The sequence below is a fragment of the Paralichthys olivaceus genome, chromosome 24 (assembly GCF_024713975.1).
Source record: "Paralichthys olivaceus isolate ysfri-2021 chromosome 24, ASM2471397v2, whole genome shotgun sequence".
NCBI lineage: Eukaryota > Metazoa > Chordata > Actinopteri > Pleuronectiformes > Paralichthyidae > Paralichthys > Paralichthys olivaceus.
Genome location: NC_091116.1, coordinates 9,586,509 through 9,614,088, shown reverse-complemented (window position 1 = coordinate 9,614,088; position 27,580 = coordinate 9,586,509). Strand labels below are relative to the sequence as shown.

At 40.6% G+C, this 27,580-nt stretch overlaps 1 long non-coding RNA gene across 1 annotated transcript in view; it reads right to left on the bottom strand.

Annotated features, from left to right (window-relative positions):
- Nucleotides 1-27,580, bottom strand: part of LOC138407057 (uncharacterized) — a 137,247-nt gene that overhangs the window by 40,308 nt on the left and 69,359 nt on the right. Inside the window, exons 5-6 of the long non-coding RNA XR_011240493.1 lie at nucleotides 3,688-3,963; nucleotides 2,790-2,930 (exon numbers count right to left, since the gene is read on the bottom strand). This is a non-coding gene — a long non-coding RNA (uncharacterized lncRNA). The remainder of the gene's footprint in view (nucleotides 1-2,789; nucleotides 2,931-3,687; nucleotides 3,964-27,580) is intronic.

Below are 27,580 nucleotides of genomic sequence, written 5' to 3'. Positions count from 1 at the left end.
GTTTTAATTACACATCTAGCCCATACGTTTATATTGTGAGTAATCTCACTGTCTAACCTAATCTAAACCTAAAGTCCTTGGAGACACTTTTCTTCTTCATTTAACTTCCTGTGCCTTGTGTTTATGCTAAAAGACTGGTTACGATTTCTGTGCACCGACCATCTTACCATCTTTATTCCTCGCAGGGACTTCAAACTGTGTATTTTGTGTTTTTTCAAATCACTCGCTCCACTTGCGATACTAAAATAAAGTAACCGAAATTGAATTTGTATTTGGAATGAGAGTCTAGAGAATAACATCGCTGTGTCCTTACATCCTGCTCCTGCAGTAGTGGCTACTTAGTTCTCTGGGATGCCTTGTTGGACGTGTGCCCAGGCAACGGTCATCATGCCGCTGGTTTGGCAAAGAGCTCCCCGTGGGCAGCGGCGCGGCTCAAAATACGAGTCCATGGATCACAGTCAAAATAACGAACAAGGCCACGGTAGCCTGCGGGGGAGACGTCAAACTGCAGCATGGAATACGAGATACAAGAAGAGGCACAGATGATCTGTGGGGAAAACAATGCTTCTCTGAGATTAGGGTTGATCACTGACCCAGAGACTATCCTTTAATTTCTTCTGGTTTGTTTATCACAGTAAAGTTTGTGGGTTCTTATGTCACATTTGATTTTATACTTTTCAACACACGCTTTAGCAGCAGGGAGCACTAATGGTGCATGAACCTTGCACAAACTTTATTTGGCTGAAAACAAATCCATAAACATAACCCCTCCTAGACAGCACTGCCATGTTCCCAACACCTTCTCCAGGCAATCATCATTTCATCCATCTCTTTGTCGCACTGCAACTTTGCAATGCAATTATGTTATGACAGCTGACAATATGGGATTAAGACAAAGGTAAAAACTGACCTGATCATTCGGATTTTTTCTCACGTCCAGGTAGGGAGGAAAACCAGCTATAGACACGAGCCTTCTCTGGGCCTGGCAGCCCATTATGTGTCAGCAGGAAACTGAATTTCTTTTTGCTCTCCAGTAATTTACACAGAAAAAGGAATTCTGCTCGCCCACTGAATATGAATTTTCACAGTTGAATTTGCTAGCATGTAAAGTAAATGATTGATAACCTATGCACCAATGCCTCAGGTTTACTTTGGCATAGTGAGTTATAAGGACAGTGTAATGGTGAGAATAAACACTGAATCCTGGTTTATACTATTCTTAATAATTCTGATATTTTCACATTCTAATGTATTTCCTTTTGCAATGATCTTTATGAATAGGTTGTGATCTCATTCTGTTTTTCAGACCAGAGTTTGTTTTTCACATATGAAGAATGCAGCAGGGGATTGTCCCGATCAGTTTCCAACAGCAGAAATATTTCCAGGTGAAAGGTGGAGCCTGGGTAGAGCAGAAATCAGTGTTTTTGTTTACAGCACATCAACACCGGCGTTGGCTCTCTTGAAATCTCCATCTGCGTCTTTTTCTCATCTTGAGATATTTCTACTCCTTGTGTTTTTTCCGTTCAAAATGTCCATTTATAGGTACAAAATCAAGTACATGCACAAGCCAATGTGACTGAACATTTAGATTCCTATCATTTGTTATTTGCTCTTATTAACAGAGGCTAGGGCCTATATCAACATATTTTCCTGTGCTCATTATTATGTGTGGCAGATTTCCACTTATCATTGAATAGGTGTTGATTGTCACCTGAAAATGCTGCTCATTGTGGGAACTATTGGGTTTCTCTAAAATAAATAAGATTTTAAGGTCTTGATTTTCTATGTAAAGTGCCTTGAGATAATGTATATTATGATTTGGCGCTATACAAATAAAATTGAATTGAATTGAATTGAAAGAATCTCATAAATATGATTTAGTTGCTCTTTCAGGCTTTTCCCACAGCGTCCAGAAGAGATTCTCTCTGGAAACACTGAATCCATGTTGGTTTTCTTCTGGTACAGAAGGAACAAAGGAAGGTTCAGCGGGTCCGTAATCAACAAAGTAACGCGTCCTTGAGTATGATGCAGAATCACGTTGCACACTTCACATGAGGCATAAAGTACAGCAGACACAGAGTGCTCTGAGACAACACAAATATTTTACAGTGGTCTGCCTCATGCACTGTTAATCTGAGAGTCACTATATTTGACAGACCCACTGCGTTTCAATGTGCATTTCCCCATTTGTTTCCTCTGTGTTACAGTCAGGGATGTTCCTGTTTTGGCAAGACTGTTCAGATCTACTGATACTAAATATCATCTTCAAGCATCTAAAAATATCAATATCCTCTTCAGAAGCCCGTATCAGCCAAAACCCACTGTGCACAGGGACGGATGAGTCCGTGGCAGATTTGATGTCGTTCCATTTGACTGCACCGGGAGCCAGAGTCTCAGTTTACCGACTGAACTGGCTGCTGTTACGTTTCAGACATCAACTTGTCTGTCACAACAGAATCAATTGGCTCCCCCCGGAGCACCCCTGCCCTTGGTGCGCTCCACACTGGCTAAAGCTCCGCATTTAGCATGATTGACCACCATCTAATCGAACTCGGCGTCTGTGGCGCACTTTAGCTACTGAGCTGCAAACCCAAAACTGCCAGGGAAAATACTCTTAAATAATACATAGAATTGACAGTTGTAATACACAATTATATTACTGGAGTGAGTTTTTTGACTGTAACAGAAGAGCCATGAGGGACGAGGAGTCAAGAAGACAGACAAAAATTTGGTTTTGAAGTGACGACAGCATGTGCTTTGAGAAGTTGAAGATGTAACCACTGCTTTACCTTTATCTCCATACGAGCAGTTATCTCTTTGAGAGTTGTCCAAGCAGTATGCATTATCCATTGGCGCAGCACAGAGGAATGCATCACTCAATCATCGAGCGATTGTATCCCCTGTGTAGTGGAGCGAGGGGCCTGATTCTCCTGGCGGGCGGGCAGATGGAGATGGGAAAAGAAAAACAGAATTGGAAATTCAATCACTTCCATACTTCAGTTGTGCGTTATTATGATGGTGGACCTGTGTGGGCTCAGTTCACAGGACGCATCTATAGGGGATTATCTCGCTCAGCTGGAGTCTCATGCATACAGCTTGAATCGAGTCCCAGCAAATAGATCAAAACCTAACCAAAGACTTACACAAGGTTTCCAATGCAATGAGATTAATCTGAGCTGTACAGAAATTTTACTTGTTTTTATTCTTTATGAATATAGTTTTTGTCCTCTGGCAGAGTAAACAATATTGGCGGATGAAACAACAGCTCTGCCTCACATACACGCGTGTTTTCATATATAGATTTCTTTTTCCAACGCTCTCATTCAGCACAATAAGCTTCATGCTGCAGAGAGGTGTAAAACTCAATATCACATGGACATGTCAGAGAAAGCTCAAACTTTCTGAAAGCTCAAACAATTTATGAGTTTCTCTAATCCTTGGGTGAACTGTTGACCTTTGCTTCAGTGGGTGGCGCACCAGAGACTGCGCTGTTTTCTCTCTGATACTCAAACCCAGTCAGACACAAGCACTAACAAACGCAAGCCCCTATTTGATGCTACAAGGGTTAGTGCACAAGATATTATGCTCCCCTGCACTTTAGTACTTTATGAAACATTACCTCGAACTGCAATATGATAATACATTGCATAATGCACGCACACTTAACAGCCCACACAGGCAAATTACCTAGAAGTGCAGTGAGCCGCATTGGACTCTCCCACTGCGCCGTGCAGTGCAGATCGCAGAGGAGCGGTTGGTGCAGGGTTAGGTAAGGTGGCCTTGGCCGCGGTGCACCGGCGATCAGCCTGGGTAGAGCCCGAGGCGGCAGCGTGATGGGTACTGGAACAAATGCGAAGGGAAAAGAGGCTCACTACTGCGGTCCCGGCTTGAGCTGACTCCACATCGGCCTGACACATGGAGGCCGCATGCCGCGGAAGGAGCGAGGCACATGTAGGCTTTACGCTAAAACAAAGGGGGGGAAGAGGGTGAGAGGAAAGGAATGAGTATGATTGAGAGAGAAAAAGAGGAAAGGAAGAGAACTATGTGTGTGTGTGTGTGTGTGTGTGTGTGTGTGTGTGCGCACATGTGGTCAACAGAGTGGCCAGTAAGGCGAGGAGCAGGCAGGCTTCTGCTGCGATGCTCCTTCAGAGCTTCTGACAGATGCTCACAGACAAAATAAACAATCTATATATAGTAGCTTGTACACACACACACACATACACACACACACACACACACACACACACACACACACACACACACACACACACACACACACACACACACACACACACACACACACATGTTACTACTGCTGTCTCTGACCTGATACTTATTGATTAAAATGGGTCAAACAGGTCCCCACAGAGACATAAAGGGTAAGTACACAGGTTTCATCAACAATCTTAATTAGGACTTTGCTTTGACTTCCATTCATTAAGGATAACCTAATCAAAACCTTATATATAAAACTCAGACTTACCCACAATTCATTTTTACCCCTGTTGGGACCTGGTATCTGTGAATCATAGCTGGGCCTACATGTGTAGTCAGAAGCCTGACCTCATGTCTCCTTTGTTCTGGAGACAAAGGAGAGCTTCCAGAACTCAGTCTCCCAGGGTGCTTCATCTTCACACATAGGTGGTAAAACTGCTCCTGGAGACAACTCTCAACCACTATTGGTCACTGTGTGCCCCATGACCCATGAGGTCACCAGGCCAATATAAGCTGAGTTTCCCCTCTGCTAGTTCTCTTCTCTCTTCGCCCTTCTCTCTTCGGCCTCTTCCCCTGCTGACCTCTCCTGGAGGAGTAGGGTCTGGCCCTGCTCTCCCAGCCAGGGAGACTTCCTCCCTCCACAAGCTCCCTAACTTCCAGCAGGCCTGCCTGGAGCAGACTGCTAAAACCTTCCAAAGGCAGTGACACGAGAGCCTGCCTAAGAACTTCAGCACAACTGGCCACGACACAAGGTCTGACCAGCAGATGCACAACAGGATCCACAAATCAACAAGACCACTTCACTGGACTTCAAACAGCACATCCAAAAAGGACCTTTCCCTATTTTTCATGGACGGGTAACAAACTGGGCTTTATTATTACGCTAGGCTAAGCAAAGGACTGTTTAATCCTATTTCTAGTCCATGTGATGTTTATAAGTTTGACTTGTGTTGCTGTGATATTTGGTAATATGTTATCTGAAAGTTAATGTTAGTTCTGTTATGCTGATCACTTCTTTGCATGCATCTAACTACTTTCTTTAACCTGGCACCAACACCTCACACACTCATCTCCACAAACTTGACACCTACATGTGATCTCAGCCACATGGTCTCACCACTCCAGGGGGCCTTTTGTCTTCATAGTGGCCAGCCGCCATTTTGAATCTCAGTCACTCACTCACTCACACACACACACACACACACACACACACACACACACACACACACACATGCACACCTGTATATAGTAAGTACACCTTTTGTTAGTTTGTGTGTTTATACTTTTATTATTCTCATAATAAATGTTTTTCTTCAAAACACGTCTTAGTTCATGTTGCATAAGTGTGAATTTTGCCAACCTCTACACTGTCAAGAACTCCATATCCTTCAACTTTGCTAGCTATTGATGTGGTAATTTTGGTTATAGTTATTTATTTAATTATTAATCAGAGTTCCAAATTTGTAGTCAGTAATTTCATGAGACTTATTCAATAAATTGGCTATCTTTTCCCTTCCTTTGAAGGGTGGTGCCCCGATTTATCTTTTATTAGTTTAATTATTATTTAATATCATTATTTTTAATGTATAATATAATTTAATATTTCACTGATAGCCACATTTATTGAATGCCCAAAAGCACGCCATTTAATGGTGCCCCGCGTGAAGGAAAGTACATAATAACAACATTAATACCAACATTTTTGGTGCTCCGTGTGAGGCAAAGTCAGTAATAATAACATTATTTTGACACCACGTGGAGCAGTGCACAACACCCCTATTTGGAAATTAAATGGGACCAAGCTTAGCTCCCCATTAGGTCAGTAGTAAGTGCACGCAAAAACACACACAATATATAAATGCATGGGTGTAAACCTACTTTAGAAATACACACACACACACGCACACACAGTATTTGGCAGGGACTTTGAACGATCAAGACCTACACCTACACTATGTGTCAACGGAATGACCCACCGTTCGTTTCTCTTTGTCTTGAGGGGGGTTTTACCCTTGGATCTTCTCAGCAGAGTCGACTTCAATCTCTGAGCTAACGTTCGCCCTCGTCCCTTCGCTTCTGAACAACAACACTAACAACATAATGATCTTCTGCCTCTGTGATTTATCTCTCAGATGTTCTCAGATTGACCCCTACGAGAGCTTTCTTGGCAGTCTCAAACCCCTCCTCTTTCCTGTTCCTTGATTTTTTTAGCACACATATTTTTATTGTCAGATCTGTTTGTCAGATATGTGTAAATTTCAATACATTAAGCAGCCGCAAAAAGGAAATTAATTACAAAACATTTTCAAATAGATACAGTGCTCAGGTTCCCTCTGCTTTTTTAGGTTTAATAACAACTTGTAATGCATTATGTTAATAATATGTGACCAGTGCACATGTTCCCTAATTAAAATCCTCCCACACAGCTGTTTGAACAGGTGGAGATCTGAAAAACAACTCTTAAAAACCCTTCCTCATGTTGGAAATGTCATGCAGCGGTTGCCCCTGTGGCTGGATCAAACAGGTTGTGGTGAATTATCGAAAGTAAAAGCCCCTTCACTCAGACGTAGCTTATCCAAAGGGAGGCATTATTACGGCGGAGAGCCTCTTCAAATTAATGCTTTCTAAGAGATATAGAGAGAAGAGTGCGGGATGCATGAGAGTGGAGAAGGGTGATTATCTCTAAGGAAAATGAACATGGAGAAGATAAAAGGTTTGCATTTACCACACACCAAAAAGGACACAGGTCAGCCGTGAGCAGGATTCAAGGTAGATGTCCTTCATAAAAATATGTTTGTGCTTATTTCAGCGTACTAGAGGTACTCGCAGATTGAAATAGACTGACCTGTTGTCCCTTGTTTGAGTCAGTCTAGATTTTATCTGTGCCATTAAAGGTTTTAAGAAGGACCTAATCATTTCTAGGACATTTAGACCTGATAGAAAGCTGTCTGCCATTGGCGTTTAACTCTTCGTAAAACATTTCTGCAGCAGACTTAGTGCCTCTACCCTTCTCCTAAACTCCAGTAAAGCTCCATTGTTTAGTTTTCAACCTGCCCCTCATTTTTCATGCCATCTTGCATCACCCCATCCTCCATTATAACTTACAGAGGGGAAAAATGAATGGCAGCACAGCAAGTTGGATGAGTTCAATTGTCAGGGCCTCTGCATGTGGGAGTTTTTGGAGAAGCCTCCCGCTATTTCCATTTGAATAATGCAGCTGTCGAATGGTTTGGCTCGCAGCCATTACATTACTTTTCTCTATTCCAATTTTCTATTACATGTAGTCCTATTTCCCCACTGTTCTGCCTCATCTAGCCATCTATACCGCAAACACTCCGATGAGATGATGATACGCAAAACGAAAAGATCGCAACAAGTGGGCGTCAAAGTGCAGAGGAAAAAAAGAGTAATGAGGCCTGAATATTTCCTCTCTCCACTCTTCCTGGGCATGTAGTGTGAAATATCGATTGCTCCACCTGCACTTAGGGGTGTGACATTTTGATTGACGTCTCTAACAAGACTGTAGTGCAGGACTCATTTCCTCAGCACTATCTCTATTTCCCACAAATTAGGTTGCAGGAATTTCCAAATTACACGCAGGATTATGAGAGGATTTACAACAAGGGTGTTTACCACCTGCACTTCTAAATGTCTCTTCTTGAGCTGCATGCAGTGTAGACAGTGATATTTGAAATATTATTCAGCAATTTGAAACTCGTCTGACATATCTCAGGGACCCGAGAAGACGTCAGCACTGGGCTGCACGCAGCTTTTCTATTCTGCTCTTATTTCCGCAGACAGCCGGATCAAAAGATTTGCTCATTTCTATTTTTTGTGATTAAAGACTGACTTCCTCAAGAAACCTGATTTTAAACATAATACATAACATTATACTAATTCCAGGTATTTTCCTAATATTTCTTTTCAAGGTTTTCTTTCACTCGCACTAACACTTATATCACTAATATTATATTTTACTAGATGATGGGGTTGATTGTAAATTTTCAATTCTACTTGAATTTAGCACTGCGTTTAATCCAGTTGAAATTCAAAATGTGTTAGAAAAAATGGGCTGTCATTCTGTGGATTTTTCCAGATTTTACTTTTTCCAGCTTGAGACTATACTTAACATTCACTCTATTCTATTTAAGAGTCTATTAAAGTATTAAACCTTTAATATATATATTAAAGTATTTTGACTGAAATTGCCTGTGGGTGTGAATGTGTGCATGAATGGTTGCTTTCATCGTTATGGTAGTGTTATGGTATCGACCTCAGCTCCTGACAGCCCACAAAGAACAAGCAGTAAAGCCAATGGATGGAGGTAAATTATTTGACGTATTGAATATTTTATGAATATCCTTTTCATTGTGGTCTGTGGCAGAGAGCATTAAACCATCAACATCCAATCAAGGCATGATCTCTTGTTAGACAAGCCATCCTCCAATTAATTATTCTCAAACTAAGGAATCGTTCCTTTCTCACTCTATATTTTTCTATAACTGTAAAAGTCTGCATCATTTGCTTGTGCAATTCGTTAAAAAAGTTGAGTTTTTCCTCACTTACTCTAATCCTGAGAAGGAAACATCTGGAAATAATCTTACACATTTAATATTACAACATGTAGCGACACGACTTCTGGCCCCTCCTCACAGATCAGTTAAAGAGTTGATTTCATTATTCGGACCATTTAGATCAAACTGTCCTCGTCCCAAGAAACGGGTTAAAAAATACCCAAACGTGTTTTTTGTTTCAGCTTCATGATCCCAAGACCTGACACTAATTAGACTTTCTCATAACCCTGTAGGAAATAGGGCAAAAAATAAATAAAGAAACGAAAAGAGCATGAACTGAATATTGACAATGAGTGTTGCTTTGTTCTTTTTGATACAAGAATTGTAAGAGGACAATGAACTCTGGCAGTTCTCTTATCATGCAACCAGACCTGACTTGAGACGATTGTGCACACTGTCTGACCAAGTGAAACAAGGCAAAGAGAAACTAAAGAAAGCACAGATGAATGTGAAATGTCAAACTCGGTGGCATCAACAGCAAAAGCCACAAATGGGGGGAGACAGATAATTGAGTGTGTGGCGTGTGACTTCCCCTGGAAAACCCTCACTGCCCGGTGACATGGGGAGTAACACATTGTAATGAGTGTCACGGAGGTTAATGAGGTGCCTCATAAGGCAACACGCTCTCTGAAAGACTCTAGTAGTAGTGAGAGAAAATGGCTAAAACCTGTACTCTTAGACACAGATATGGATCTAGTTACAGTGAAAAAAGGGAAAAACAGACACCTCCACACAGAATCTTTTACAGGCCAACTCTTGAGGATATTTAAGGATTGGTAGAAATCATTAGTTTCATTTCCTCCCTGGCTATTATGTGCATTAATTGGCTTGGTTGAGTTGCAAAGAAAATCCACTGTCTTCAATGTTAAAAAACGGAATAATTCAAATGAAAAGGGGATTTCAATTACACTGAAAGGCTGCACAAGAATGGATTTTTCAGTAAAAGAAAAATTCCCGGTCTTGTCAGAGCAAAGCTGAAGTAACCTCATCTATTTGACCAAATGAAAAGGGTTGGCTGTGGGCACCAGCAGGAAACGTATACTGCCTACAGAAACTGGTGGATCAAAATCTGAGAGGGCCACTTCTCAAGAAAAACTACATAAAATGTACAGACTTCTATACATATTCTACTGCCTTACAAACCACAAGGATGAAATGGGATATAATAACATGTTATCTTTAAAAAGAAGAGTCATAAAATTATTCCTTGGACGACTGAGCAGATGTGTGTTAAAAAAATAAGTTGACATGCAGATCGGTCGAGGAGCTCACACAGCCAGGAAATACAAAATCATAAAAAAGGAAAACTTAAAAATCTAACCATCCAATAACTGTCAGGACATAGCGTGCAAAGAGGACACGGGGTCACTGCTGACTGTTGTTAAGCAAACAGCCCCCCCCCCCCCGGTTTCAATGGCTCACACTTTGAACGCTCCCGGAGGTATTGCATCACAATTACATCAGGCTTGAGAGAGGCGAGAAGATAAGTCACTAGTCGGGAAAACATTGAGGTCATTCCGGCGTCTTGAGTGAGCAACTGATGCTAATGTTTTTATGGTGAGGTCATGTCACATTTAGATTTGGGGGGTTTTATAGTTTATTTTGCACCAAGAAGTAGAAATGTTGCAGATACTGAAATAGATTCTCTTTATTCTACCTTTTTCTCATTTTTGGAATCATCCTGTAGCTTGTTTGCATCTATATTCTCATCCTCTGTACTATATTTCCCACTCCATATATACATTGGTTGCACTTTAAATATTTCCAAATGCATATTTTATATAAAAAAAGGAATATCTCATGGTAGTTTTCTCTTCATCTCTCTCACTCTTCCTTCCCGCGTTTGTATGCGTACGGAATTCTGCTTACAATCTAGTGTATATATACGGTCTCCAATCTCCCACGGATCTCAAAGTGAACAGAAAATTGTCTTGCAAGAAAGTTTCCTCCACAAAATACATTTTGTTCAGTGTTGGTGGAGCCCTACAGTAACTCTATCTCCGAGGAGCAGGTGTGTTTGGAGACAACTGCTGTGATTGTCATCTATTATAGAGAAGCCAAGGAGTGCAAAGTTTGTAAGCACTGCTTCAGAATAGAGGGGAAACTGGAAGAAGGATGCACACAGACACAAACAGAGGAAACCGTGCACATTCATATGCACGCTTTCAGTTTGGTTTAGCATTCATTTTTTACACCACAATCTGTTGATCTATGTCTACAGGGTCCTATCTTTAAATAATAGATGTATTAGAAAATGGAGCATTTCTACCACTGTAAAAGTCCATGAATAAATCACGGTTATGAACGTACACCCCTTCTCTCTGTGTGTGTGTGTGTGTGTGTGTGTGTGTGTGTGCGTGCTCCGACACGTCTCACTGGTATCCCTGCATCAGGCCTGCTCGTGTCGTCCCCATTAAAAAGTCCCTTTACAAGCTGTTCATGTTGTCGTCGCACTCCAGCTTCTCCATGCTGCCATTGATTTTTTTTTCTTCTTTCTTTAAACCATCCATCATCCATTATGCTTAAGTCGGACGAGGCTACTTTCAAAATGAAATCTTTTACAAATGAACGATTAGTGCAGTCGCACAGAAAGATGACCAGAAGAATAGGGCAGTGAAATCAATGCGACTGGATTTACTCCAACTGAGCCCCAAAGTGTCATTAATAATTTTATAGATCCATAGAGAGTTAAACGGGTGAATTATTGCAATACACTGATGCTGAGTTGTATTTCTAAAATTTATTTTTTAAAGAAAATATTCATTGAAAGATTTGTTATTGAACTGCTTCTCACATTTCCATTAATTACCATTTTCGCTGGAAACATGATTCAGTGTAATCCAAACTGCGATCACACCTGATATCTCTATGGGCGCTTATTATGAAACATGTTTATTAAAACACTGTAGGTGATATACTTCTTGTAAACAATCCAGTTCTTTATTTTTGACATATTTCTCCATTAAGATAATGTTGTCGTACCTGACAATAATCATCCTCGCCTCATAGAGCACAACACCCCATCCGTCTTCATTCACGCAGCCGTATTTGCTTCCCATGGACAACAGGTCAAAGGTGAAACGCCATTCAATTTGACATTTCACCCACCTCTGTACTGATTTATCACTCCGGAGGTGTGCCGGTCTTTATTGAGAGACAGTGAAGACGGATGAGGGAGTAGAATAATGGTCACATGCTCAATTCATGTGTGAGGGGCTTATTGAAGATAAGTGTTTGATTTAGACAACTCATTCCCCTCACTGCAGGAGATGATTCTTTCATAGAGCTCCTGGAGTTGTCACAAAAGAAATCCTCACTAATAAACATGTACCACACAGTGTTTGTATAAAGGGAACAAACTGCCAGAATTATCTCACTGGTAAATGAATAATCAATTAATTGTCTAATCTTTAAATGCTTACTTTTGAGTGTTAAATGCCACTAAGTGTTGAATAATTTTATTTCTATGCATGCTTTACTTTTTCTTGTAGAAATTTCTAAATGGATGTTATTGATTTTAAGTGTTTTTTTTCCTTGGTTTAGTTTTTCTTTGAAATATTTAGAAATGACAAAATAAAATCAAAGGGCTGCGATGTTCACGATCAAGTGCCTGCTTGTGACAAATAAACGCACAAATCACATGTTAACGGGAGCAGTTATTCGGCAAGGACAACCTAAAGAAAGATGGTGTTGTTGAGTTGGGAATTGAAGGATCCAGTGTTTGTTCAACTTCAGTAAAACGAGAGACAGAAACTCAATGTGCATGTGCTGCTTTCAACACTTGAGATTTTTAATCAAAGCACAACACTACATTGCTCGCCATGCTTTCTTAAATCAGATTTTGAGTAGGTTTTTACGTGGATGGAAAACAAAGATGCTCAAAAAAGTATTTCTAATCTTCTGGATCATTTATCCACCAATAACAACAGTTATTTGGATATCCAGCTTGTTTAAAAGTTAAACATATGTTTGACAGTCAGCTCGTTATATGTACTTCCTCTTTGCTTTGTTTCTCTATCGATGAGATTGAAATTATTCACGTGCAGGAAATTGATCACAGACTTGAACTTATGCACATGTAAACGTGTAATCAATGCAACTTAATTATCTTCCAGTAATGTGATTTCTAGAGATATCAGAGCAGCGATACTTCTGAGTTCTGTAGCTGCAGATTCCAGTGGACAGACACGATCGGATGTTCTCACACTGCCCACTTTAGGTCAGTGGAGGGTGACACAAACAAAGGCGCCTGCAGTGTGACTCTCTCTCACAGAGCAGAGCAAAATAAAAGCAGCGCTGAGCACACGTCGCAGGAGAGAGAGTCCAGGCACAGACAAAAGGAAACAAAGATATGACTAAAACAGGAGGAGTGGAGCCAGGTGTTATCCATCATGTTTAAAAGTCTTCTTGTCCACATGACAGGTTGGAGCTGATGCTTCCTACTGATTGACACCTCACCTTTAACACGCCACAGCTCAAGGTGAGCGCATTGATTTATAGCGGAGGTGCATGAGGGCACGTGCACAGGAAGTCACAAACGAGTCAATAATTTGACAGGTGTCAAACCCAGCTTTAGTGAGACTCTCTCCATCTCATTTGCCCTCATCATTTTTTTTTCTATCCCAGCACCAAAGCTCCAGTGCCCCTGAGTATTAATTATGTGTATTGCCTGCACTCTGATCTACAGTCTCCTGTTAGGATTTGCATGGATGGTGCAAGGCAAGCATGTCTAATCCTTTGCTAGAGAGAATTCAGCATCTTTATATAATAAGGAACGTGAAGAAAGGTTCAGGGTTTGTTTAGCTGTAGTTGTTGCTCAGATTTTCTTCAAATGGGTAAAGAAGACGACGTGTGGAGCTGAAGAGGGAAGATTCAGATCAGAATTTTGGGGCTTTTCACCCTGTATCCGACGACGGTGTTTGGCGGCGGATCACTCAGAGGGAACAAAAAGATTAACTGATGAACTTACATTATTCACACACTCAGGGACACTTCAGGGCCTCAAAGTAAGCCACCAACTACAGCCTGGACTGATGACTCATTAAGACACTGGTTTTAAATTACATTACCGTTACTGAAATCCCAAGGTCACTGTGGCCTTTTTGGCCGAGGGATTTTAAGACCCACTTTATCTGTGGATCTTTGAGTTCTGTCATTTCAAGCTTAATAGACAGCAGCAGGGATTTGGGACGTAATTAAATGTTCCCGGACTGGCGATAGCTGTTGCCAGACCTAAATGGGCTGATGAAAAGTGAATTGTAGCAGGGAATTATTAGCTGGAAATGTAATTGATAGTGCTGTATTTAAAGATGGACGATACGTCTCCATTTTCTCCCTCTTTTCGGAAATGAAGCCGAAATATCACAGAAACGAGTGCAGCCATGGTTTGCATTTAGAGCCAGAGTCTGCGCAATCCGTGTTGACGTCATTTGGAGTCTGTGCGGTTGAGATGGAGGGGATGGAGCTGCGGTAGCGAGGTCCCAGAGATACACATGCTTGACCAATCCTGAATCAGTCTCAGCTGTCAATCATGACGTTTTATCCCAATATTATATCATAAAAAACCAAAAAAAATCTCTTATTAATATTTTTGCGAGCCACAATATGTGATGATTTAAGACTGATCATGTTAAGCTTTTTAAAAGCACAATTTCAACCTGTGCTGTAAGAGTCAAAGTAAATAAATCAATAATTGTCTAGATTTTTTTTCTTGGTGTCTGTGTTGTGCTGCTGTGTTGTGCTGCCTGTAGCTGAAGGACGCATGTTCACATGTTGTTAATCCCACAAGGTCACTGTCAAACTCAATGATAGGGATCACTACATCTACACCCACTACTTTATCTGTGCTGTAGTTGGTAGTTTTGCCTTTAAGCAGTAGCAGGTGGCATTTATTTTATAAACACATATGGAAGGCTTTAAATAAGTCCTGAATTCATGTTTGTAGAAGTTAACACCCCAAAATTCCCCTTAATCCCATCTCAGTAAGGCTTTCTAGAGACAGCACTTTCATTTCATGAGATCATTTTAGCACTCTCTCCAACCCTTGGTCCTGAGTAGAGGATCACCTGGACTACTTAGGAAACCCATCCCCACATGTGCCTCCGTTTGCCTGGAATCAAACCCACCAGGCCCCACTCAATATATTCTCCACCACTCTCCGACTGTCTCAATTAGGATGTACTACAGCTGCTCCCCCAGGCACCACAGTTAATGAGAAAGTTCTCTTAATCTTTGCTTTAGTCTTCCTCGCCTGCTTAAATAGGGGGTATAAACAACAAAGAAAAAGTGGAATTTTTTCAATTATATTCTCTCAGCGATTCAAAGGAGGCTTTGTCTCAGTAGTTCAACTTGTCTGGGATCAAATCCCATCTGAATGTCCTCACCGCTATCAGTCCTGTTCCCACAGAGGACACGTGAGTGTTTGTGAATACAGCTAAATGAAGCATATCTCTCATCATCAGCTCCAGTCTCCTGGTGGCTCTTATTCTTTTACTACGGGGACTTGAATTGAATTCAACAGAATGTGCAGGAGGATGCAAAAAAAATCCAAACTGTGACCTCGAAAAAAAAGACAAAGGGTTTTTTTTCTATTCGCTGTCCCTGGTGCTGAATAAAGAATTTCATGTAACTATCCAAGGTACTGCAAAAAAAAATGTTTTTGTATATATACGTATATCTATATCTCTATATTATATATATCTATATATACTAATGTCATTATCATTATTTCATTATAATCTACTTCTTTTGAATCAAATTACAGTTAAAGTTTCTTTAAGGTCCACAAGATGAGGACATGTCCCTAACATCCACTGGTGGTCACTAACATCTGGTATCATCAACTGGAGGTAGGCATTAATTATTGCGGTAGAACATACAAGGGTATTCTCCATCTTGTCCTATGTTCTAAAATGAGAAAGTGTTTAGTTTAAAAAGGCATAGAGGTAATGATGTCTGATCTACTGAGCAGTCACATGGCTTTCATAGTGCTGCCATACAAGCCAGTAGCCAGATTTACCCTCAGGTTCAGCCTACAAGGCAAAAACACTTGATGACGCTAAGGTGCACAAGTGAAGTCATGTCCCTCACATCCGCTGGTGGCCACTCACACCTGCTAACATCTACTGGTAGTTGGTAATTGTGCAGAAGACCTTCAAGCATACAAGGGATATTCACCATCTTGTCCACAATAACACTATGTAGTCACATTGTTCATTGCATGTTTCTCTCCCCAAAATTACACATTAATGTCCAAGAAAATGTGTACAAGAAAATCAGCCCTCAGCAGTGACACTTTGGCTCTGCTTCAAAGATTGAGTCTGATTCAAGCTCCATTGTCTCTGAGGCCTGGTTCAGAAGAAAAGGCTGGTGTCACTCTCCGTGGTTCTGATTTAAGTTTAGCGTGTCACTGTCTGTGGTGCTGATTTGTATCACACCGTGGGTTAGATTTAAAAAAAAGTGCATTACTGGCACTGAATGTGTCACTTTCATTGCTTGGGTCCAAAATCACTGTCTCCTTCACTGCTTCACTCCCTAATCCCCCTCTCTTTATAGGAACAAGTATATAGTAGAAAGTGAAAAGGTTTTGGAAAAATATTGGCAAACTGTAATTTCAGCATTTAGAAATAATATTTTTAACCTCTGCCAATGAGGTTGTGTTTTCATTTTGTGTGTGAAAGAGTGAGATACGGCTCAGAATAAATTTGTTTCACTTTCTCTGCGGTGTTTCCCACAGAATGCATGTCAGGCAGATTCAGAATGGTCTCGTGTGAGAGAGAGAACAGCATTGCATGACACTTTGCATGCACGTGTACAACCACAGCTGAGACAATGAGGTCTGATTGCCTGATTGAACGGTAACACCTATGGACAACAGTGCGAGCAAACAGCTAGACGATGCAGCGACAGAGCAAAACACCAGGTTAGAGAAGGTCTTTTAAATAAGAAGTAAAATTTTTTGGGGTTAATTATGAAACTAGGACAAATAAGGTGGACCGTCACAGTTGAGAATATAAATGGGAAACACGGACATGAGCTGGTGAGATTGGGCATGAGCCTTAGTGGAGGTATGCACTCTCAGAGCTAGTTGCATGTTTCCAGATTTTGGACACGATCATAAATTAAACTGATTATACAGTATATATGGAATAACTGACACAGTCGCTATCTGTGCTTCTATGTGAATTATGATGCTGTCCATAGCTCACCATGATTTTCACGTCGTTTATCCTGAATCAAACTCCACGATTCTGGCTCAAGAAGGAGACGTCTCAGAGAGAAAGAGTGACAAAACATCCCGATTCGAAATTTGGACATTAACTTTTACTATTTATGGAGCTGCCGTCCATCTTCCTGTGTTACCGAAGCGAGGATGTGTGTCACTGTCCGTGGAGCTGAATCTCACGGCAATATTAGAAACATTTGAAAACCCTTACCTACTTTTGTTTCATCCAAACGGAAAGGATGAAAAATAATTAGAGTCATAATTACTAACGATACAATCTGTGTATTTATGGTGGAGATCTGATATTCAGCAGTATCTTTGGAGAATTAACCTTTCAACTTGATTATTCATTTATTCTACCAATTATTGTGATGGAGCCACAGGTGGTGTCTGGAATGTCAATTTTCCTCTCCTTACCCAGGAACTTTGCCTTTATCTGATTCATTAAATATCTATATCACTGAGGACAATGAAGCTCCAAGGACAAGATATGATGGAACATTGTATCGAGTCTTGGCATCGCTGGCTGTTCAGACCCGACCTTGTGGCTGAACCAGAACTTTTGCTGTACTTCTTATAAAAAGATTAACCCTCCACAGATAAAGGTATTTTTTGCTCATTCAATTGTGTTTTGTAAATTCAGTTGTGTATAAACGCCGTTGCAATTTAATATCTTAATGAAAATGTCTTTTGGTTAAATTGCTACTTCCAAATTATTTCAATGTATTACTTTGTTTGACAGAAACAACATTTATGGTGCTATTCTGGCATTGTTCTATTTTTGTTTGCTGCATTCGCTGTTTCTTTCATTGTGCATTCTTGTGAAATTACACCAAGTATAAAAATAAACTCTACGTCCCATCACCATCACTGTTTCAGTAAAGAGAGGAAAATAATCTGCTTGAATACAAAACAAGATGCCCAAAGCAGATTTTATATTTTGCACCAGAAATTAATCAGTTTACTGAATTGAAGTACAATTTAAGATCTTTGTCAAGCATGACAGAGAAGAAGGAATATCAGAGTCCCCCTGATTGAAGATAAGATATATCATTAACTCAGGCACTAGATTGCACTCTGCTGCTTTTTTGAAACGTCGTTTAACTGTTCGTATGTGCACACAGGTTCCACTGTATCTTTTAGTCGTATGCCTGGAATAAAAAAAAATTGAGACTTGTTGCTTGAAACCTTAAGTAGGGAAAGAATAACCCTCGAAACGCTTTGGGCAGACACAGCAGGTATCCATCTTCTAAGTCACAGCCAAGCTGAATGTGCTGCGATAAATTCTGACTGGGGTGTTTCAGTAATCAGTTCCATGTTGCCAGTATCTGCTTGTAAAGAACTGCAACACATTGAGCGATTACCTGATTTTAACACGAGACGAAAGTAGGGTTAATTGAATGTTAACATAATTGCGACTTAAGGCTCATTTACAGGATTTACATGTGAAAAGAGATACGTCCGTTTTGTTTGATGTAACCTCCACTGAAAACGTCAACGCCTTCTTTACGGTGGTATGCTGTCCGACGACAAACATGGCGAAAGTGGACGAGGTTGCAATAAGAGGCAAAAGCACCTGCAGGTTCATACCAACTCGCAAAACCTCTGATCTAAAAGTTCCACCTATTGGCTACACTGCCCCCCCATGATATCCTGTGGTACTGCCCCGCTTTAGCCATACGTTTCCACACTGAGCATAAATGACCCTTTACATAAACACATCTAAGACCAAGCATGCATCAAGCCTTGCATGTGATACTACATGTGGATTACAATAATCCACAGTTTACATTCATCACATAGCCGGCCTAACTGGGCTTGCAGGCTAACTAGCTGTACCTCACAGTTGACATGAAAACTGAAACACTGGCCACAGCACAGCAGGACTGTATTAGCTGTGCTAGGCTGAGTGCACAATGAAATGAGGATTAAAAAGCTTGGATACAAGCCCAGAAACCATCCAGACAGGGGACAGCCTGCTTTTCTTCTCCCATATATACGAGCAAGAAGAAAGGACTGCATGCCTTCTAAGTGTTTTTTGTAAATGTATTGCACATTTTGAAGAGAACGCAGAGCTCTGATTGAGATATACCACTTTAATAATGTCACGATTGTGGCATAGTTGTGGATTCAAATGGCAAATTGAAAACCTCTGTGTGTATCAGTGATGTATTTGTTAGCAACACAGAGCACTAATTAAACTTACAATGCATACAAATGGAAAGGAGCGAGTTCTGTCCTTCTAAAACATCCCCCAAATAAAAATAAATGAATTTATATTAGCGTCCTCTTTCTCCCATTCAGAAATTTGCTCTCAAAAAATGTGTCCTTTGGAAGACTGACAAGATGGAAAAATTCAATCTATCCACTCCCTCTCTTGGGAACTCAGTAAAAGCAGCACAGTGATTCACACAGCGGCGTGCGGTGGCTGAGATGATACTTATGACAAATACGTCATCTGTGGCTTTCATTTCTCAGAGCCGCTGCTTACTACTCCATTACAGGCTTCAGGCTTTAAACTGATCAAATAAACACCACCATGAAAGAAAGAGAGAGAGAGAGAGAGAGGTTGCTGCATATGGTCACGTGCTGCAGAGACTATTAAACTGTCGCAGTGATCCACAGTGTATATATAGTACATATGTTTGTATGGGCTAGGTCGGCTGTTCTGCATATCGTAAAACAATCGAAAGTCCCGGGTACCACATGTAAGGGTTAACAGCGTCCATTTACAAGTTTTTTTTATTGCCACTTGGTATTTATGTGTTTACAGTTATTGATTTTGCAGAGCGATGATGTTGTTTGATGAGGTTTAATTGAAAACTCCTGCACCAAAGCTCCATTTAGTCCCACTGCACGTATACAGTCATGAGAGGGGATGAAGAAATATCTTCCATGGGAGGAGCTTAAACTAAAATTAGAGATGATTATTGGAAAGTACTTTATTTTTTCCAATTCGTTTTTCCCCCCTCCACATATTTATTGGCTGAGCCCTCAAGGCAGCGAATCAATCATTTTATAGTCTGAGAAGAAAACTTTTCACAGCTAGATTTTGAACTGGGGCCTAAAAAGCACAAGATTTAGTCCAAATAATGATCTAAATCACTAATTCAGGCTGTCTACACAGTATACAAGGTTTTAAGACCTTGTAATACCACTAGAAGCTTAAATTTAAGACCAACCCGGATTGGAAATTCACAACCAAAGTATAAATGCACTCCACTGCCTTCATCCCCATTTTCCCAAGTTTGAAAGAGTTTCTACGTGCAGTGCAGTTTGCTTCACGAGCACTTTCCACCACTGGATTTAATCACCACTAGTAATCATCACTCTCAAGCCCCTTGATGTTAATTAGCATTTCTCCATGTTCATCATTTAACCATCAGGCTTTCAAGAAAAGCAGTAGTAGACAAATAAATGAAATAACGCAGCAGACACCAAAACAAAACATTACTCGATCTAGCAGAGTTGAGACATTTTCATGGTGACCTTGGGAGGTGATGTGCCTCCAAAACACCACCCATCAAAATCTTGTTCCAAAACCGTAATTGTTTAATTTTTGTTGCAAATTTATTTTTTCCCCGTTTCAAATATACAACCATCAAATAATCAGGGGCAACTTTTCTTCCATCACATGAAACTCTGAGGCTGCAAGCAACAATTACTTTCCTCAATAATCAGTCGACAGAGTATAAAACGTCAGTCTATCGTTATTCCCTGAAGCCAAGTTAATATATTCAAAAAGCATTTTCTTATAATACTCATGGATGGTAAGTTAAGTAGAAAAATGGAAAAACAATTATTCACAAACACAATGAGAGGCTGGTATAACATTTTCAATTTTTGTTTAAATAATAACTTAAGCATATTAATTCAAAATGCCAAATCATGTTGTATCAATTTACTCTTTTTAAGCCACATGAGGCAAATTGTAATTTGTGAACATGAGCTATACAAATAAAATGTGATTGATTGATTAACTGACTGGTTTTCAGACATAATAATGAAGGAAAAAAACTGCTGTATAAAACCTCAATTTATTTCAAACCTTTGCATCATCACAAACTCGTATATATCTATATCGCTCTTTATAATGATATATATATTTACAGATGAGTAATAATAATTTTTCCTCTCAGGTTTGGGCAGGGACAGGAATTCTGGTGTCAAGTATCAAAATCATCAACGAGCGTGTGAACTGTACATTACCATCATCAGGCAGAGAAAATAAATACTAGGGGGTTATAACTAAGTAAATGCAAGACTGAAAGGCCTGATTGAAGATCTCTGATCACCAAGCACAGGCCCAGATCTGTCAAGCCACTCAAAACAAGGGCTCTGATCTTGGAGGGAAGAAGGAGGATGGGTGGACAGAGTCGTCGAGAAATGACACGGGACCCCAAAACAGGAAGTATGACACATAAGTGAGTCTGCTGCGTCTTAAGTGTTTTCTTTTTCAGCTCATATTCTTTTCCTTGCTACGGTTACAGAGGATCACACTTGGTACATGCTGCACGAAAGGCAAAAAGTCAGGTCCAAGAGCAAGACCTTAAAACCAGATCTTAGTTGTTTTTTATATATCAATCAGGGAAGTCTGAACAAAATCTGACTTTCATAAGGGGTAAAAAACCTACTGACCCCTGAAAGTTACATAGAAGTAGAGGGTATATTGCAGGGGAGCCTACATACACGCTTCCCAATGCCTCCTGTCAACACTTGGGCTACACACTGACATGAAACCGCCTGAAACGTACCAATGACCCCATCAAGAAGATTCATATTATTCCAGTTTAAGGACATCTAATTATGAAGCCATAAATTCACCCCAGGACTCAACAAGGGTCTAAACTTTATTCTTTCCAAATCTTTACCTGTTTCAAAAACATTTAGAATGTATGTTTTTCTTATATTTGCACAAACAAAATCCAGCATCATTCCCTTAAACTAATATTTGCTTCAAAGAGAGTTTTTTTTTATTTATTTGAAAGGGCCTGTGAAATATACACATTTTTCCTCTTCACGCTTCTTTTTTTGTTCATGGAGTGTGTTCTTTTGTTTTGAAAATTTGTTTTGGTTTCCCCTGAAGTGACTGAAATAAATTAAATTAAAAATAGAGCTTCAGAGGTCTCAACCTGTTGCAATTTGATTTTTGATTTTTTTGTTTTTGCTGTAATCAATTCCCTATGATTTAATTTACATGTTATAAATATATTAAAGAATAATCAAATGGGATTTTCAAACAGCAGCAGTGTTTGAACCAAAGTTTCCCACCTTCATAATGCATAAATCAATGTTGGAGGTATAGTTATGTAAATACATTTCTACAAAACAATGGCCGACCCAGGGGCCAGGTGCTGAGGCTGTCAGGATTGTCAAACCTCTCAGACAGAAAACAAACATCATGTTCGACAGGATCTTGTCTGGGATCACAGATCACTCCTCCAAAGCCATGAGCTTTGCCAGGAAGAGGAAGTGCCTGTAACACAGTTGATATTTGGCTCTGAGGTCACGGCAGGTAGATGCTGAAGGAGACCTCACAGCTGACAGGTCAGAAACCGTTCGCCAATGTTATCCCCCGACGAAGACATGACGGATAAACAGGAGTATTTCTCACGTTTTAAGATCTGAAGATGTAAACGTAAAAAGCCTAATGCAGAAATTCTAATTCATTTTCATTTGTTTTATCAGTTCACAAAATGAACCCTATTATGGATCAAAAATCTTTCGGTGCATCATCCGTCCCATCCAGACAATCATCTATTCATCCTACCTGCTCGTCTCTGACTCCCATTTATCACGGCGGGCTTGTGGAACTAAAAAGCACTTCCAATATAAAATTTCCTGCCAATTACCGTGAGATCAGGGCTACTTGCTTACTCCCACTGAATATCTTCTCCGAGTGTGTGGAGGAGAAAAAAATAAGACACTGATTCAGCAGAGATGAACTGGCTGCCATGGTAACAAGCCACTGTGGCATTAATTGTGGCGCTTTAAGACGCATGACCCGCGCTCTGTCACCCTCCTTTCTTTTCACCTTTTCACTACATCAACGGTGAATTTTATGGCACTGATTTATGACCTCCATCAGGGGACCTGATGAAATCTTAGTCGACGTACTGCGGAGCAACGCGGTAAGAGAGAGAGATATACTGTATATAGTGAGAGAGAGAGAGAGAGAGAGAGAGGGAGGACATGGGTAAATTAGAGGCTTGCCAGATGCTTTTAAAGGCTTCCAGAGGAGACACAGCAATTGCTGAATAACAGAAAAAAGCAAGGTCCCACAAACCAGATTTGTGTTTTATGTGTTGACGTTTACGTAGGCAGGCATATGAAAGAAAAACAAAAATCGAGAAGCAGACCGTGTGCTCTTTGGCTGACTGAGCGCCGGAGATGACGGAGCTCGGAAAAGAGTAGAGGACTCAGAGTGGAGATTTGTTTTCTTTAGCTTTATCAGGATTTTTCTCACTTGTTTTATTTCGATCACTTATTTCACACAAAATGGGTTGAAATGCGTTCTGCTCCGACTGGTCATGAAGTTGTCCAGAGTCGTGACCGTGCAGTTTTTCCTTACATCCCTTCCTTATTTATTCAAATTAAGCATTCAGATTTTCCATGCCACTGTGCCAACATGGACCCAGACACAAAAATACACCTGCACATACACTGGATTATCTCTTGTTAGGAAATATTAATACTAAATGATCATAAAACAACAGGTAAGTGAGTGTGTCAACTGTAAATTAGACTTGAGGCCTTGCTGCTCACACCATATAGACCCTGGGAGTTTTTAAACTCTTATGAACACTATTTGGTGCAGACACAGGGGGCGCTCGTGTCAATAACCTCCCATATTCTAACCAGTGAAAAAAAAAAATCTTAAAAAAAATTCAAATCTTAAATATATTTGAATAGAAATCATCAAGAATAGTTTCCTGATCCGTACAAGTACTTTTGAAGTCAGGTGCTACAAATGACTTCCCTCCACTCCAGCTGAAAATTGACTTGAAGGCTAAAGCTCACAAAGTAACGTGAGGAACCTCTGACTGGCATAAAGTTAAGACCCACACTTTGCAAATCAGCAGGAGAAAACTGTCAATCCCTGTTTTCGTCTTTATTGTTCTTCAAAGCACTTTTGACGGCGACAGGACAGAGCGGCGAGGCAGCCTGCGATGTCAGGAGGCATCAGTTTAGTGTTTCAAAGCTATAATTAAATTGTTCTCCTTAAAGGCAAGTGACTAACACTCGTGTCAGACTTTTGTCGTGTTGTGACAGTTTGACGTCCGCATGAATCTTAAGAAGAAAACTCCCTTTTTTCAGGGCAGTGAAAAAACAAGTCGTTGGCTGATTCAGAGCTCAAACATACATGTGCGCCTCTCTGCCACGGTTCATCGGCGGAGAAAGGAGGTAGGGGTTTGTGGATGGATGTGTATAGATTTACAGACAAACATTCTGCTGATTCCCTGTGCGGCATCATCGGTCAATGCATCGGGAGCGGTGCTGCGGCCTCTGCCAACAGCTGTATTGAATTCCAGTCTGCACTTGACCCGTCTTTTTCTATACATGACACATCTGCAGGACCTTTGCTGCATAATTAAAAAAGGTTGATTCAAAGGGATTGAGAAGATGAGACCATCCTAGATTAAAAGGCCCCGTTTTTAGAATTCTTCTCTTTCAGCCCACATATGATGTTAGCATGATCACAGTCAGTCATATTTATCTCATGATGTCACTCCTACTTCCTGTTTTTTACCAAACAATCAAAAAAGAAAAGTTTGGCAGCTGACGTCAGATGACACGCTGCCCTGTTCCACTTCAGCTAATCACCACAAACATGCACCCTCCCGAAAACAAAAAAAACCTGCCGGGCCTGATTCTGAACGCTGCCTGTGAACGCTGAGCTGAAACATGCTGATGTAAAAACAAGCTTAACATGGCTCCTGACCTTTCTGTAATTACCCATAGAGTATTTCAGTCTCTCAAAACCTCCCCCTGCCTCCAAAGCCCGGGGAGAGGAGCCCTCCTCCTGATGCCGAGCGGAACATCTGGAGGAAAATCGGAGCAGAGCTGATGTGGCACGTGTCTGCTCCCCGCCCCCCCCTAAAACAAAAAATACAAATTCACAGTGGGGGATTTGGATGCTGAGGGCAAAGATCCCTTTCTTTGCTGTTTGATGGAATTATTTTTGAAAGTGCTTAATAGATGTAGCAGTAAGTTTATTTTTCCTGGTCATACACTCATGAGATAATGTATGTTTTAATCACTTGAGAAAGAAGAGGAATACAAGCCTGCGGGAAGGACAAACGCATTTTTCCAACAAAAAACATGGCAAATCACAGGATTCTTTAAATGCGTCTATCAAGGAAACGATTTAACCAGGACGGTTTGGATTACACAGGAATGCAAAGTGTCTTTAAGCACCTCTAATTTAACATGAAACAGCGTTTGATGATTACATTTACTCAAGGTGGCAAATGTCACAGATGTCAAACCAGGGCCCGCAAGTCACTCTGCTCCACATATCACGATTTCAGATAATGTCCGTTTGGAAATATCCAACCGCATCTGAGCCGCCGAATTGGAGAGGAAGAAATTACGAGCAATCTCTTGGCACAACACTGTCGCCTGATTGAATGCTATTGATTGTCTTTAGGGTTGTTTTCTCTCTCTCTTCTGTGGTGTGTGCAACATTCAAACTAGAGATTGCAGCGTTTGGAAAGCAGAGGTTTGTTGGATTTCACAAAACTGCGTAATTATCTCAAACGTGGAGCGTAACGGCCGCTCCCGCTCCCGTCAAGAGCAATATTAGAGTACATGTACCATCTGGAGAACATCACCATCGTAACTCTTACTGTTTTGGATACCTCAAATCTGCAGTTGGTCTACAGTACAATATATCCTGTGACACTCCACTTTCTAATAAAGATTCATCTTTTTAAACTATACTTTATATACTATTCTTGTAAATTGTTTGGTCAACTGGTTATGAAACTATAGGGGTCCCAACTTTCTGATGAGTTCAAGTTGAATTTAATTGGCACAAAGATACTTGAATAACATAAGAAAAAAAGCGGAAAAGGAAAATATTATTATATTCATAATTCATAATATAATTATATTCAGTTCTAGGGCTTTTCTCATATCTCTTATATATTCAGATAATCAACTGTTATTAAAATAAGACTATATGAGAACATTAGAGTTAAAACTGCTAAAAACATTTACCGTAACTAATCATTGAAGCAACATTGTGCAACTGCTCTACCTTCAAAATGAGTTTAATGGTTCTCTGACCTGGAATAGGGAGTATTCCATTCCAACTCCTCAGCCTGAGCACCTCTTCTTATATGTCACTTTGGTGAGTCTGTTCGATCTCCTGCGAGAAAAACCAGTATATATACAATACAGCTAGAAAATTTAAAATACAAAGAAACCTAAACAGTGGATTTGTCACAGCAGCAGCTCTTTTGGCTCAGGAAGCTGAGGATCATGGGTAATATCCACCATTGAGTTTTATTAACTTAATCGCTGGGAAACGAAATGTTATGGACATTTTACATTTGTGTATATATATAAGGGCATATAAGGTTTACGATGATGGCTTAAGAGACTTGAGTTTTATGGCCTCGAGAAACCACAACTTTATGGTATCTCTTGGTATCTCTGAATGGGATCTAACACCAGGGGTCTCACAGGGGGGTCATCCACAGAACATGTAAACATAAGGACAGGATGTCTCCTCCCTTGAAGTACGGCCTGAAGTTCTGGGCCTTCATGGCTGCCCACTGTTCCGTGTGTGGTCACTGTGTGGAGTGTGTTCCGTGTGTGCTCCGTTCACACGGATGGGTTAAGTACAGAGGTCAAATTTCCACATGTTTGCATGTTGCATGCTGTGTGTGGGACCATAAATCAATCTTAATCTTAATCTTATAACTCACAGCCCCCTCCCACTCAGCATGCAAAGGTTTTTATTACCCTCCTGTAGTTTCACTCAGTGGAGGAGACATCCTGTCCTTATGTTTACATGTTCTGTGGATGACCCCCCTGTGAGACCCCTGGTGTTAGATCCCATTCAGAGATACCAAGAGATACCATAAAGTTGTGGTTTCTCGAGGCCATAAAACTCAAGTCTCTTAAGCCATCATCGTAAACCTTATATGCCCTTATATATACACAAATTTAAAACACACTGTTCCGTGTGTGATGGTTTGGTGCCTTGCTCAAGGGCACCTCGGCAGTGCCCAGGAGGTGAACTATAGCACCTCTCCAACTTCCGTCGATGCTGGCCTTGGACCGGTCACCCTCCGGTTCCCAAGCCAAATCACTATGGACTGCACTACAATGATTCTCATGTGTTCTTTGCTCATTTGTGCATGTCATTCAGGTGATGTGTACTGATGAGTCCATCTGCAGATGCTGAATTAAACTTTGAGAAAGAAGTGTTTGACTTTGTGCTTGTTTCACAGAAATTGCCACCACAGAAGGCAAACAGAATTAATCAGCATACATGGCTGCAGAGGGTGCTGTTGCACAGTGACACAGTATTGCTTTAACAATATATCGAGCTCCC